Source organism: Physeter macrocephalus, unplaced genomic scaffold (assembly GCF_002837175.3).
Source record: "Physeter macrocephalus isolate SW-GA unplaced genomic scaffold, ASM283717v5 random_695, whole genome shotgun sequence".
NCBI lineage: Eukaryota > Metazoa > Chordata > Mammalia > Artiodactyla > Physeteridae > Physeter > Physeter macrocephalus.
Genome location: NW_021145989.1, coordinates 419 through 14,712, shown reverse-complemented (window position 1 = coordinate 14,712; position 14,294 = coordinate 419). Strand labels below are relative to the sequence as shown.

At 46.1% G+C, this 14,294-nt stretch overlaps 2 long non-coding RNA genes across 2 annotated transcripts; one reads left to right on the top strand and one right to left on the bottom strand.

Annotated features, from left to right (window-relative positions):
* Positions 1-715: 715 nt before the first annotated feature.
* LOC114485197 (uncharacterized) lies at positions 716-10,461 on the bottom strand. The gene is made up of 3 exons (XR_003678674.1): positions 10,319-10,461; positions 2,072-2,226; positions 716-971 (listed from the first exon to the last, which is right to left on the bottom strand). It is a non-coding gene; the product is annotated as an uncharacterized lncRNA (long non-coding RNA).
* Positions 10,462-11,694: 1,233 nt separating this feature from the next.
* LOC114485199 (uncharacterized) lies at positions 11,695-13,683 on the top strand. The gene is made up of 3 exons (XR_003678675.1): positions 11,695-11,749; positions 12,041-12,251; positions 13,302-13,683. It is a non-coding gene; the product is annotated as an uncharacterized lncRNA (long non-coding RNA).
* Positions 13,684-14,294: the final 611 nt, after the last annotated feature.

Here is a 14,294-nt window from a genome sequence, read left to right as displayed (position 1 = left end):
GACACAGGCCCTGCCCACAAAGAGCACAGGTGGCCAGTCCTACATGCACAGAATCTCCGGAATTCCACCTCGACTTGGCTGAGAGCTCTGCTTTTTGTGCTGCGGCAGCCACCCTGCAGTCGTGAGGACCTAGGCAAGGGCCAAGTCAGTAGTTGAGGAAGATGGAACAGGAAGATGGGAAGAGCTTTGGTGACACTGCTGAGCTGTTCAAAACTGCTTGTTTTCAGGCTTCAAGTCATATCAGATGATAAATGTCCCTGAGGTCCAGCTGGAAGCACTGTAAGTGGTGCACTCTCTCCACGTGGCAGGAAAGGTACCCAGAAGCAGGTCCGACCTACACCTTTACAGCCTGGGATCCAAAAGGGAAGAGACCTTCTTCCCGCCAGTCTCCACACAGCAAATGTCACGGAAGGGCTAGTCAATGCCGTTTACCCTGCCTGCCCACCCCAGGTCGGTCACCACCAGTAATACCCTGGGTCAGCCCGGTGGATCACAGAATGGTGGGCAGCCCAGAAAGCAGTACTGGACGTTGAGTCCGCCCGTGGCCACAAAGGAGGGACACAGTGTTTGACTAAAACCACACCTCATGGGTCCCTTATGGTGAACCCAAGCCAACCAGGGCAATACAGTGGCTAAAATGGGCTTTAAGAGCCAAGTTGAACCCCCGGTTCTGAATCATCTTTGAAAAGCACAAACGGGCTCATATGGTGGCAGCTGTGATTCAGAGGGTGGTACAGGTGGGTTTCACACTTTGCTGGGATGGCACGTCAGTTGTAAGGGTGAAGAGGCAGCACAGCGACCCCAGCTCCTGACCTGCGGCAGAGGGGAGGGCAGGTGAGGCCCAGAAAGGGGCACCTGCCCACGGCTGGGTGCAGGCTTGGATGAGGTTGAAAGTTAAGTCAGCAGCAGGATGGTCAAAACTGGCTGGAGAATTCGTAACGCACAGCAGAAGGGGTCAGTAAATATGAGAGCTGTAGGACAGCAAAGGTCATTAAAAAAAAAAAAAAAAAAAGCCTGGATGAATGTCAAACGTGAGTGAAGACAAAGGTGGCAAAAACTCAGCCTGAAGAAATTCGGACAGAGGTAGAGGAGGACCTGCTCTGACTTCTGACCACACACCCCTAATGTGTTCAGATCCTGGCTTCCTCCCCAGCATGACCTATCAGCCCCAGCACCTCAAAGCTGGACAGACTACATCCTAAGAAAATGTACATCAGGGGAGCTTCCCGAGGCAGGCAGGTGACGGTCTCAGGATCAACGTAACATGTGCCTTAGATCTGCTGCCCCGACCACGAACCCGAACACGGTGCTTCCACTGGCCCCTTAAAGCATGTGTTCCCCTACAGCTCTGGACTGGTGCGTGTGGCTTCTGGATCGGTGTCAGGTTTGAAACTTGATCCTGCCTGGGACCTATCCTGACACCCCTATGAACCTGTTGGTTTCGTTTCCCTCAACTGAGCATAGGGGTTTCTGAAGTTTCATCTTTGAAGTATGGTGTGGCTTCACCTTGGGGAAGAGTGTGCTCATTCTGTCCTCATAAACCAGAAGCCCACGTGGACCCACGGGCCTGGGAACATCGGGCCAGGCCGAGGCCTACCACACACGCCCTCCAGGGTTGCACGAGAGCAGTGGAAACTACAAGTCTGTGCCGTGGAAGCTTTAGTTCCTGCACCACCACTCGTTTCAAAAAGCAGATGCAAATGTTCAACGGAAAGTATATAAAAAGGTCATAGGCAGTTGGGTCATCCACCCAACAAGCCTTGTTTGCTTCTGGCAAGTTGTTCTGTTTGCTTTTCTTTCTAAGTCATTCAAACCAGTTACTCATTATTTAAAGGCATGAGGAAGGATCACAATATATTAAGTTTCTTAAAGGTTATAAAATGGATCGTGCACTTTGAAACTAATTATGTCAAAAAGAACAGCCTTAGTGTAGGTGTGTCTACGTGTAGACAGCGGGAAAAGAGCTCCATGAAATTATCGCAGGTAGTTACTTTTTTCCCATATTTTCCAATTTTTAAACCAACAACTCATAATGTACAAAATCACAGAACTGCAACTTTAAAAAATAAACCTGTCTGTTGGCACATCTCCTGCGGCCGCTCAGTGATCGTCTTCCAAGCAGAGACGCCCAGGATTTAGGAGTCAGGAGACGGGTTTGCACTCAGCTCAGCTGTTCGTTAGCCACTTCCAGACGTCAGTTGCCTTCCGAGCCTCTAGTTCCTGCACCTGTAAAATTAGGGTAGTACTCACTTTGCCTAACTCTCAGGGTTATTGCAAGATTCTAAATTTTAAATCAAGAAGATGTGGTGGGAAGTTCGATAATGACTAGACAGCCTTCCAGGGACCCCCTTTCTTCCAGTCACCCTCATCTCCCGGCCACTTCTCTCCCATCTGCTCTTCTTGCTCCTCTCTTTCTCCCCGGCTGGTGAAGACGAGAAGCCCTTTGAAGCTCAAGCCACGATCACTTCCCCTTCCCGACCTATTCTCTGCTCTACCATGAGTTCACCCCTTCCTTAGACTTCAGCTACCGTCGGTACAAACTGACGTCTCCAGCTCAGACTTTCAAATCCGTATCTCCAACTACGTTCTAAATATAAAGACTTGACGTTCTCAGTCACCTCAAACCCAGCACAGCCCGAATGAAACTGACGACCTTTCCGGATTTCCCCCCCCAGACAAAGCTGGCCCTCTTCCTGGTTCTCTTCGCTGAGTTTGCTGTCAGCACTCAACCAGATACCCAGGGAGCGCCCCTCCCTCCTCCCTCTCCCTCGTCCCCCACATCCATTCCATCACCATTTTACATCCCAAGTACCTCCTGAACCTCTACTCTTTATGTTCCATGACTGCAGTCGGAGCCACCACTGTCTCTCGCCTGCATTACGGTTACAGCCTACAAACTGGAACCCCTGCATCCTCTCACCACCCCCTGCAATCCATTCTCCATAGTGCCTCCAGGAAAAGCTTTTGTACTTTTTTATTTACTTATTATTTTGTGGGATCTTAGTTCCCCAGCCAGGGATTGAACCCAGGGCCACCGCAGTGAAAGCGCCCGGTCCTAACCACTGGACCACCAGGGAATTCCCGAGGGCAAGATTTTTAAAATCCACCTTACCGAGGTGTAATGTACATGCAATCGGAGTGCTGTGTCTCTTTACACAACACCCTCCTCTGTGTACCTCGCCCCACAGTTTCTAGCTGCTTCAGCTGCTCTGGACCCTGATTTCTCCCAGACCCTCAGCTTAGCGGGACCTCTGTGCTCTGCCGGACTCCAGCTCTCTGTGTCATGGTTGGGAAATTGTTCCCAGACAGAAAGCTGGGTGGCCATTGGGCTCACCTCATGAGTTTTTCCTTCTGTCAGGGATCAACAGTCTTGTGCTGCCTGTCATTCACTGCCTGAAAATAGTTATCTCTTACATCTTGTCAAGTTTTATAGAGGTTTGTGGCGGGAGGGCTAGTCTGGTACCAGTTACTCCATCGTGGGTGGAAACAGAAGTCCAGAGAGAGCTGAATAAAATATAGATCTGATCATATTATTCCTCTGGTCAGAATCCGTCTATGGATCCATGGCTCTAAGGATAAAGATCCAATTTGAAACGGCCTGCAGGGCCCTGTGTGATCTGAGCCTGCTCTCACTCCAACCCCATCCCCTTCTCCTCCCGCCTACGTGCCTTCTTCAGCTTCTGGCGACTCTGAGTCTCTTGCCATATCTTATCCTCCCACTCGGCTTTTGTACATCCCAGTACTCATCCTAGCCCTCTTGCCATCCCTCCTTAACAGCTATAAAGCTACCATGGAGAAACCACTGTGAAGCTGGCACAAGATTAGATAGAACCGAGTCCAAAAATAGATACAGGGATGCATGCAATTCATTACAAGGGGAAAGGAAGGAATTATTTAATAAAGGCTGTTAGTTCGATTGGCTAGCTATTTGAGAAAATATTAAGTTTCATCCCTAACTCACCCCTTATTCAAAATCAAAATTCAGACAAAGTATTAATGAGCAAAACATATAAAGAATGACTTCAAATTGATATTTTTAAAAAAACAGATATAAAAATGGGAAAGGAAAATACACTGGTAAACATATGAAAATATTTGTATAAACATATAAAAATATATCCAAACTCATACAATAAAATATAAAGATAGTAAAATATCAATAGTATCCAATGTAGGTGAGAGTAGGGGAAATAGGTCCTCTCCTGCACTGTTAGAACATGAATTAGTGCTGCCGTGTCATCAAGTTTCCAAAGAACATACACTCTGACTTATCACATTTCCGGGACTCTATCCCACAGAAATAGCAGCATGACCACAAAATTGCTTGCATCAGCAAAAAAAAAAAAAAATTTGGAAAGAACTCAAGTGCCCATCAATAAGAATATATATAAATAAATTATAGTGCATTAATACACCAGAACACTGTGCATCCATTTAAAACGTGAGGTAGCTCTAAAGTACTTGTAAATTTGTCCACAGTATGATGTTGAGAACTAAAAGTGAGTTGCTAAACAAAAGAAACAGTACGATACTAGTGACGTGTGTGTCCACACACACACACACAACATATGCATACATATACACACACATATCTGAGACAGGGATCGGGATAGATCGTCAGATTCAAATTCAATTCTTTAAGGGTAAGACTTAAAGGGAGAACAGAAGAACCCTTATGTTGTACTTCATATACTTCTATATTATTTGAACCTGTTGCAAAGAATGTTTCGCTTTTGTAATTTAAAAACAACTTGTATGTATGTTAAGAGTGATGGACTGTTACTACAATCAACCGTGGGGCTGGTGAGCTCCCGCGATTTAACATCTGAGCAGCAGGCATGACTGCCACCTGCTGGTCACATGCCGCCATGGCGGATTGCCTATCTGAGGGTTTCTGAGCCTCCCATTGTTGCCACGTGGGGCGGGATAGTTCTTTACTGCAGGGAAGCTGCCCTGTGCGTTGTAGGGTGTCTAGAGCATCCCTTGCCTCTGCCTCTAGATGCCAGTGACACCCCCTCCCCAAGTGGAGACAACCAAAAAGGTTTCCAGACACTGGCAATTGTCCCCCTCAGGGGCAAAAACAGCCCTGGTTGAGAACCGTGGATCTAAGACTCTTGTGAGTGCAAAATAAACAGATAAAATGTGTTCGTTCATTCGCTCACAAACGGCTCACACGAGGCAAAGTCTCTGCGAGATAAGTTCCTAATGTCAGCTGGAAGGAGTGAACTCTAACCCATGGCGGCTCTTCACAGCTTCGTGAGGTTCTGAGCTTTAAATGCAGTTAACAGGAAAATCCCCTCTTATCCAGTGACCCCACCCCCCCAACTGCTTCAGGCAGAAATAACAAGGATGGCGATTCCTGGCACACATGCCCCACACTCTACTCAGACCTCTGGCAGCAACTCACAGCGATCCACGCCGTGGCCTCATCACACTGCTCCAGTCAGCAACTGTCACAACCATCACCCAGACAGGAAGCCTCTTTGTCCCTTGGACTTGAGTCTTCCCTCCCCCGCTTAGAGCTGAAGCAGGGGTGAAGTGGCACTGATGAGGGGGATCCTGTTTGAGAAGCCTCTCTGCCCCCACCAAACCTGAGACCCCGCTCACCCACAGAGAGAAACCAGGCTCCAGATGGCACCAGCAGGGGGATCCTGCCCCAACAATCGGCTGGCCCAGGAAGTACTCCGTCTCAACCGGACCTGGGAATCTCCACTCCCCACCAAAACACACACACACACACACACACACACACACACACACACACACACACACACACATATACACCTAGAGACAGCAGGTGGTTGGGTGGTACTGGCAGGGGGATGCCACCATAGAAAGCACCCGACCCAGGAAGCACTCTTTTTCCTCAAGGGCTGAAGACCCCTTTCCCCACCTTGGACCAGCCTGGGGAAGCTCTTTCCACCCACTCAGGCAGCATCAGCAGGGACCAGCGGGAGCCCTAGCAGTACCAGATAAACCAAGCAGACCAAATTAGTACCACAAAGGCTCTGAAAATTAAAATGCCATTGAAACCACAGCCCACGAAAGTACACCAAGACCTATAAATAGGTTGACGATGTTCGAAAATAGAAGATTTACATAGGACCTAGAGTCTCCTAACATAACAGACAAAATATCCAGGAATCAATACAAAATCATCCATTATACCAAGAGCCAGGAAAATCACAACCTGGAGGAGAAAAGGCAACAAACTAACGCCAATACTGAGACAAATCGGACCTTGGAATCATCTGACAAGGATTTAAAGCAGCCATCGTGGACTTCCCTGGTGGCACAGTGGTTAAGCATCCGTCTGGTAACTCAGGGGACATAGGTTTGAGCCCTGGTCTGGGAAGATCTCACATGCCATGGAGCAACTAAACCCGTGCGCCACAACTACTGAGCCTACGCTCTAGAGCCCGCAAGCCACAACTAGTGAAGCCCATGCAGCACAACTACTGAAGCCCGTGCATCTAGAGCCCGTGCTCTGCAAAAAGAGAAGCCATCACAATGAGAAGGCCGCGCACGGCAACGAATAGTAGCCCCCACTCGCCACAACTAGAGAAAGCCTGCGTGCAGCAATGAAGACCCAATGCAGCCAAAAATAAAATAAATAAATAAAGCAGCCATTGTTTGAAAAAAATGTTCAATAAGAATTTACAAATTCTCTCAAAACAAACTATATAGAAAATCTTAGCAAAGAAAAAGAAGTTATAAAAAAAGAACCAAAGGAACATTATAAAACTAAAAAATACAAATACTGAAATTAAAAACTCACTGGATGGGCTCAACAGCAGAGTGGAAATGACAGATTTTGGAATCAGTGAACTTGAGGACAGATCAATTGAATGTACCCAATCTGAACAACAGAGAGAAAACAGACTGAAAAGAAATGAACAGAGCCTCAGAGACCTGTTGTGACAATGACAAAAGATCCAGCAATCTTAACATCAGAGTCCCAAAAGCACAGGAAAGAGAAGGTGGAGCTAATAGAGTATTGAAGAGAACAATGGCAGATAAGTTTCCAAATTTGGTGAAACACACAAACTTAACAGATTCAAGAAATAAACTCAACGAAATCTCTGCTGAGACACATCACAATTAAAATTCTGCAAATTAAAGACAAAGAAAAAAATACTGAAAGCAGCAGAGAGAAATGCCACATTACCTACAGGAGAGCACCAATCTGAATGACAGCAGGCTTCTCATTTGAAACCATGAAGGCCAGAAAGAAATGGCACATTTTCAAGTGCTGTTAACTTGAAGGACAAGAACTGTCAACCACGATTGAATATCCAGCTAAACTATCCTTCAGGAATGAAGAGGAAATCCAGACATTCTCAGATGACTGGAAACTAAAAAAATTTGTCACTTAGCAGACTTACCCTTAAAGAATGGCTAAGAGAAGTTCTTCTGTCAAAAAATGAATGCTAAAGGAAGGAATCAGGGAGCATCAGGAAAGAAGAAAAATGGAAAGAGCAGAAATATGGGCAAATACAATTGACTACACTTATCCTCATGAGTTTTACAAGTATATAATGTTCCTCTTTTGTCCAATATGATGTTGTATCTTGAATCTACTTTTATTAATAATAACATTGTGGTCTGGGTATTCTTTTAATTCATATTTGCCTGGTATATCTTTTGCCATCACTTTGTTTTTAATCTTTCTGTGTTGCTTGGTTTCTGATGTAAAGAACATATTGCTGCATCTTGGGGCTTGTCTTTTGTGGGGGTTTTTTCCATTTGTTTGTTTCTTTTTAAATTAAACTGAAGTTCTCTGCCTTTTGATCAGTAGATTTGGCCCATTTACATATATTGTGATAAATGATATAACAGGTCTTATTCTGTGTTTTCCCTTTACCACACTTTCTTGTTTTTTGCTTTCCTCTTGTCCAGTTTTCTATTGAATAATCAATTGTTTTCTTCTGGTTTGAGTGTTATACGTTCTACTTTTATTCTCATGGTACTTGTACCTAAGTTGTAAAACCCACACCTAAGTTTCTTCTCTCCCTATCCATTTATTAAGCTTGTGAATATGTACATCCCCTCTCTAATCAAGACAAGTAACTTAGTTACTCTCACTTTCTCATTTCTACTTCCCACCCTCCTCCCCACTGGTATCATTAAAATTTTAGTATCTCACTGTTATGTACATGTAGTTGGTGTCACCCTGTCTATCTCTGCTCCTTGATTATTAAGATGATAACAAACTCTTTACTAAATTATTCTTATCCTTACTTTCTTTGTATCTTGAAGCATCTCCCTCATTTTTTCTCTTCTTGCTGAAATACTTCCTCCAAGAATATTTCCAAGGTCTTACGTGCATAAGAGTATCTTTATTTTATGTCATTTACATGATTCTTAAGTAAAATATCAAATTCTAGATTCAAAGTTTTATCTTTTACAGTTTGAAGATATCATTACATTTTCTTGTTGCAGTCAGTGCTACTGACAAGTCAGATTTATTTAGTCAATTGTTACTCATTGAGAGGCCACAAAATGCCAGGCACTGCTTCTGACACTTTGGTTTTTGACCCAATAACTAGACTCAGGCAACTGGAGGCTCCTCACATCCTCCCTGTCCTTGGAATGTACATTCTGCTCACTGTTCCCACAGTAGGAGTTGTTTCAGGGATGCAGCCTTGAGAGAGCAGAGTGTTGTTGAGAACATCTGGACTGAATACGTGATTGAACCCAGTTAAGGCCTCTGTGTAAACTTTTAAGACTCTGGTGATTGGGTGCAGAGATCAACTCGTCTTGTGGCCGGCCCAAGACAAGGCTCGTATCTGAGTTCCCTTATTAATCCTGCCACCTACCAACCTGGATTGTGGTCTGCATCTTTCTTTGGTCTCTCCTTGCCCCCCAAATACAGGGGCCAGTTTCGAATTTCACCAAGGAAACTCCTGAAGTTGTGAACCAACATTTATGTTGCTAAATTTTATTATAACGTGTAATGTCTTTTCATATTTTTCCTGTTTGTCTCTCAATGAGCACTTTCCATCCAAGTTCTTTAACCTTTATTTCTCCATAATTTGTGGTTGTTATTTCTTAAAACATGCTCTCCTCTCTGTTTATTCTTTCTTCCCTTCTAGGACTCTCATTATATGAATATCTAGTCAGTTTCTATATTGTTTAACATTCCTTTCACATTTTTCAAGTTTCTATCCCTTCCTGATATCTTACAGCAAAGTAGAGTTCCTTGATCCGAGAGCCCAGCTTTCAAATTCACTCTTCAGTTTTACATATTCTGCTATTCAATAAAAAACTGAATACTATGACAAGTTCTTGCTTAATATTTCTTATGTCCTCCTTTAACTCTTTTAGGATAGCTTTTTAAAAATACATACATTCTAAATGGCCCACTAATTCTGACTTATGTTATAGATCGTTCAAATTATTGTTTTTCTTTTATAGCAATAGAATGCTTCAGATCTTATTTTTTCACTGTGAGTCCACATTCCCCAATCCCAGGATATAAGCTGGTAATGTAGGGACAAAGGGAACCAAAACCCTGGCGTATTTCCTATACCTCCTTCAACTCACCAGGAAGGGAACAAGCTGTGGCTGAATTATATGTATGTATATGTGGGGAGGGAAAAGGGGGCTTAGGGAAATTTGAGTTATTTTCAAAGCAGAGAATCTATGATGTTAAAACTGGGGCAAGACCACTCCCCATTTACCTCCCTCATCCTACCAGGTGATCTTATTCCACAAGGAACCTTGTCATCCCACCTCTTTTTTGCAATAATCACCTGGCTCACTGTGTGTGTGTTCATGCATGTATATGTGTGTGGGGGTGTTTGTGTGTATCAGGGTGGGAGAAAGGTGAATAAAAACCTTTGAGGTGGAGCTGCTTGTATCTTGTATTACTATCCACGCCTCTCCCAGACCAGCTCTAAGGTTACCCTGTGTGATGGTGAAAGAGTGGGCAAAGATTTACCCGGGGCAATTTGGGAGTGAACAGAAAGGAGCACACAAAACAACAGAAAGCACCTCCCTGCAGTCCCCTTGGGGCACCTGGAGCTATCCATTGTTGCTACCATTCCCTCCCCACATAGACACACACACACACACACACACACACACACACACACACACACACACACCCCGTAGGACCAACTGTAGCCATCTGTTTCCCAAAAGGTCTCCAATCAGTTTTTCAATAGTTTCTCCATCCAACAACCTCCCTCCTTCCAGAGGCATCCAGGTTGGGTTTTGAACAAGGAGCTAGCCACTTACATTAGGATGCTGTGTTAGCTACCTTTTTCTGTATAACAATATTACTACAGACTTAGTGGCTCAAAATAGCACACACTTATTATCTCACGGTATCTGTGGTCGAAGGTCCGGGCACAGCTTAGCTGGGTCCTCTGCAGCCAGCTGTCAAGGTTTCAGCCAGGACTGGATTCTCATATGAAGACTCTACTTAGGCATGATCCACTTCTAAGCACCTGGGGGTTGTTGGCAGGGGTTAGGTCCCTGCTGGCTGACAGATCCCTGTCATGTGGATTTCCCCAACATTACACTTGCTTCACCAATGCCAGCAAAGAGGATTACCCTAGCAAAACAAGCATTAGAATCATGTCACCTTTGTTATGTTTTATGGGTGAAAAGTGAGCCACAAGTCCTATCCACACTCAGTGGGGGATGGATTACACACAGGTGTGAATACCAGGAGGCTCAGATGATGAGAACCACATTGGAAAATGAGAACTGGATAAGGGGGTGCCTTCTTGTAGGAACTAAAAATGATCTTTCCCAAAGTTTTTGAAAGCCATTGAAGGGTTAAGTAACATCTTATTCTTGCTTTAGAACGATCACGAGCCAGAACGTGTGGCAAATAGATTGGTGGGAAAGCGAACTTGACTTGGGGAAATCAGCTAAGAGACTGGTACTGTAATCCTAGTGAAATGTCGGTGGCTAGAACTAGGGTAACACTGGTGGGAAAAGAGAAAGATGGACCAACTGGAGAATACAATAAATAAGACTTCGTGATGAACAGATAGCGAGAGTTGAGGATATTCTGCTTCTGGCTTTTGCAAATGGGTTTGTGAGCAGTAATATTATTCACTAAGAAGAAGAGGGGCATTTAGACATTTTGAGCTTGGGTGTGTCCAGTAACAGAATTAGAGACGAAACATGCTCCCTTGAGAGAACACCTCCTTTGATAAATCTAATTTTTATGCTTGCAAATAACCTGTTGCTCAAATTTGTTGAAACTGGTTAAATCTTTTCAACTCCCCTATCTCACACGTGTGAATTTTCAGTATAACAAGTAGCATACGGACGCATGCACATCGGTTTGCAAAGTACACCTTTCACATTGTTTGACGGCAAAGGATGAGTCTTGGGAGGACAAGAATATGGGGAAAGCCATATACTCTAAGGTACCTTACACTGGAGTGATTTGCGTGGGCAGCTTCAGCACCCCCAAGCGCAGACACACCGTCGGACCCGCAACAACACAGCTCTGCGGTTCACGCTCTCGCGTGTCCGCGGGATCCCGCACGAGCTAAGCTACCGCTACTCTCGCGAGAGGTAGGGAGACCGCAGCTCCTTGGATTCCCCAAACCGCGCTACGCGAGCTCCCACCTGCTGAGGAGCGGAGTCCGGCCACTCCCGCGGGCTTCTGGGAATCGTAGTTCCGGGGCCGGACGAGGCCCGCCACCCTTGCCCTGTGCTATTGCGCATGCGCGGCCCCTCTGGCCAGAGAAGTTCGTAGCCTTTGTGAGGCCCGGCGTGGGAGGTGAGTTGTTGCTCAGGTGCTGCTCTCCTTGCTCGGCCTCGGCGGTGCCCCCGGGGCATTAGTCTCCGCCGAGCCGGGTGGAGTGCGCGCTGGAGAAAGGGGCGTCGAGGGCATGCACGAGCTCCATCCCCGAAGCCCCGGGGCGAGGGGTGGGCGGGGGCTTGGTCTGCGCGGCGGCCCCTTGGCTGCGGCCCCGGCGTGTTTCCTCCGGCTGCGCGGCCCCCGCGCAGCTCCGTGCGGCAGCGCCAGGCTCGAGCGCCCAGCCTCAGGGATGCTGTCCCGGCTTTCCAGGTGCCAGCCTCGAGGGCCAAGCCGGTTCGGGACGGAGCGAAGCCTTTCAGAGGAGCCCCCCGAGGGGAGGCGGGAAGGAGGACCACGAGGCCTCGGGGCTTCCAGCTCCTCCGCGCGGAGAGGGCTGCGCTGGGGGGAGAGCTGAACCTTCGCGGCCGGGAGGAGGTGGTGACCATGGAGACAGATATGGCCGAAATGCCTGGGAAGAGCGGTGAGGGGGGCCGGTGTTGAACTTGTGCGGGGGGCCGGGCCGAATTCTTCCTCCTGAACGGGAGTCACTGCTGTCCGGCTCCTTTGTCTGGGGATGGAAGGGCTCTTTGGGTGAGAGTGGAGGGCTTGCTGTGGAATCCCAGCTGGGTGCACAGCGGACCCTCCAAAGACACCCCCAAAATGTGAGCGAAATGTCAGCTTCTGAGGCTTGAGCATAGCCTTGTACTTTGTCTCACACCTTCTTCCTCCCGAGTGATTATACCATCCTAGCCTCATCAGTGGGTCTGACAGTTTAGCTTTTTTTGGTTGGCAAAAGTATTTTCCACTCCTGTTCCTCCACTTTGGACAAAAACCCTTTGGTTTCAGTAGAGCAGATACTTCTGCTTAATTGAGGAGGCACCAGGCAGAGGAGTCAGTGACTGGCTTCCAGTTCTCCTAGAAGTTTGGTCTGTGACCTCTTATATCAGAATCCACACCCCGCCCCTACCTGTGCTTGTTGGATTTCTAGATTGTACTCCAGTCTCAACTAGTGATAATTATTTAGAGATGGGATCCAGCAAGCTACATTTGGACTAAGCTTGCAGGGTGATTTTTCAGAACCGTTGAGCCTCTTTTTCCCGTATTAATTTAATGTAGACTAAGCTCAGAGAAAAACTTATTTTAGTTTCCAGATCAGAGAGTGCCATCTTCCAGGATGTCGTTGTTTCAGGCTCCCTTCAGTTGCGGTGTTTGTAGGGACGACCAGGAGTGCGGTGGTGGGAATTTTTTTTTTTAATATTTATTTATTTATTTGGTTGCGCCGGGTCTTAGTTGCGGCAGGTGGCCTCCTTAGTTGCGGCTCCAGGGCTCCTTAGTTGTGGCATGCGAACTCTTAGTTGCGGCATGCATGTGGGGTCTAGTTCCCCGACCAGGGATCAAACTGGGGCCCCCTGCATTGGGAGCACGGAGACTTATCCACTGGACCACCAGGGAAGTCCCAAGAATTTTAAGCTCATAAATCTGAGTCACAAGATGGATCTAGGCCCTATCATGACTGCTTTCTTGCCCTTAGCTCTGTCTTCCCAGGATACTCCCTTTTCCCAAGAAAAGAGCACAGAAGAGGGAGAAGTGGCAGCTTTGCGCCTCACAGCCAGATCGCAGGTGAGTGAGCCTCTGCTGGTTATTGAAATTCCACCTTATTTCTCGGAGTGCAGGCGCACTCCCTTCTTTTTGATGTGGAGTTTCTGTGTCCACCAGAGCTGAATTCTAACTCTGAGAGACGACTCGAGTGACTAAAGGGCTCAGTGGAAAATGTTTTCTGCTTCTTCGTGGTATCTTGTCCGTCTAGTATTTATTATCACTCAGCAGGTGTGGAAGGAGCATTGCCCTTTAGCCCATTAGCTAATTTCTGTGCTTGTTATTTGGGAAATGATTTTAAAAGACAATGTGGTGCATACCTCTGAAAATGTATGTTTCACTAGGAGAAACAACATACACATGACTGTTAAGTAGGAATTTAAGAAAACACCTGAAGTGCTGGAGTGAATTATGAACATAGTGAGTACTCAAATAGTTCAAAGGAATGCTTCAAAAGGGAGCCTGTAGAAGATTTAATTTAAAGAGTTAGATCCAGCCCAACAAGGTGATGAATGCAGATGTATTTTAGAGGTGAACTGTTACCAAGTTACAACTCAGTTTCCAAACTCTCACTTCCCCAAGGGCAAATATTAAGAATTGCTGAATTTAAGTGGCAGTTGTATATGGGTCATTAGTGTATTAGTCTTTCAGCTTTTTGTATGTCTGAACATTTTTCTTAAACGAAGTTGAGTGGGAGAAGAGAGTTCTCCATGGTGTGTGTCATACCACAATGCAGAGATTCCTCCACTAGCCTCACTTTTTGCTACTTTAATCCAAAGTGTGAAAGTGGACATGGCACATTGTTGCCGTTTGCCAACGTGATTTCTCAGGATCCTTGTATACTTGCTTGCCTCCACTGGTTTCTTGAATACCTTACGTGAATATTGAAGGCTTTATTAGTCAAGAAGCTTTAAGTTGCACCTGATGA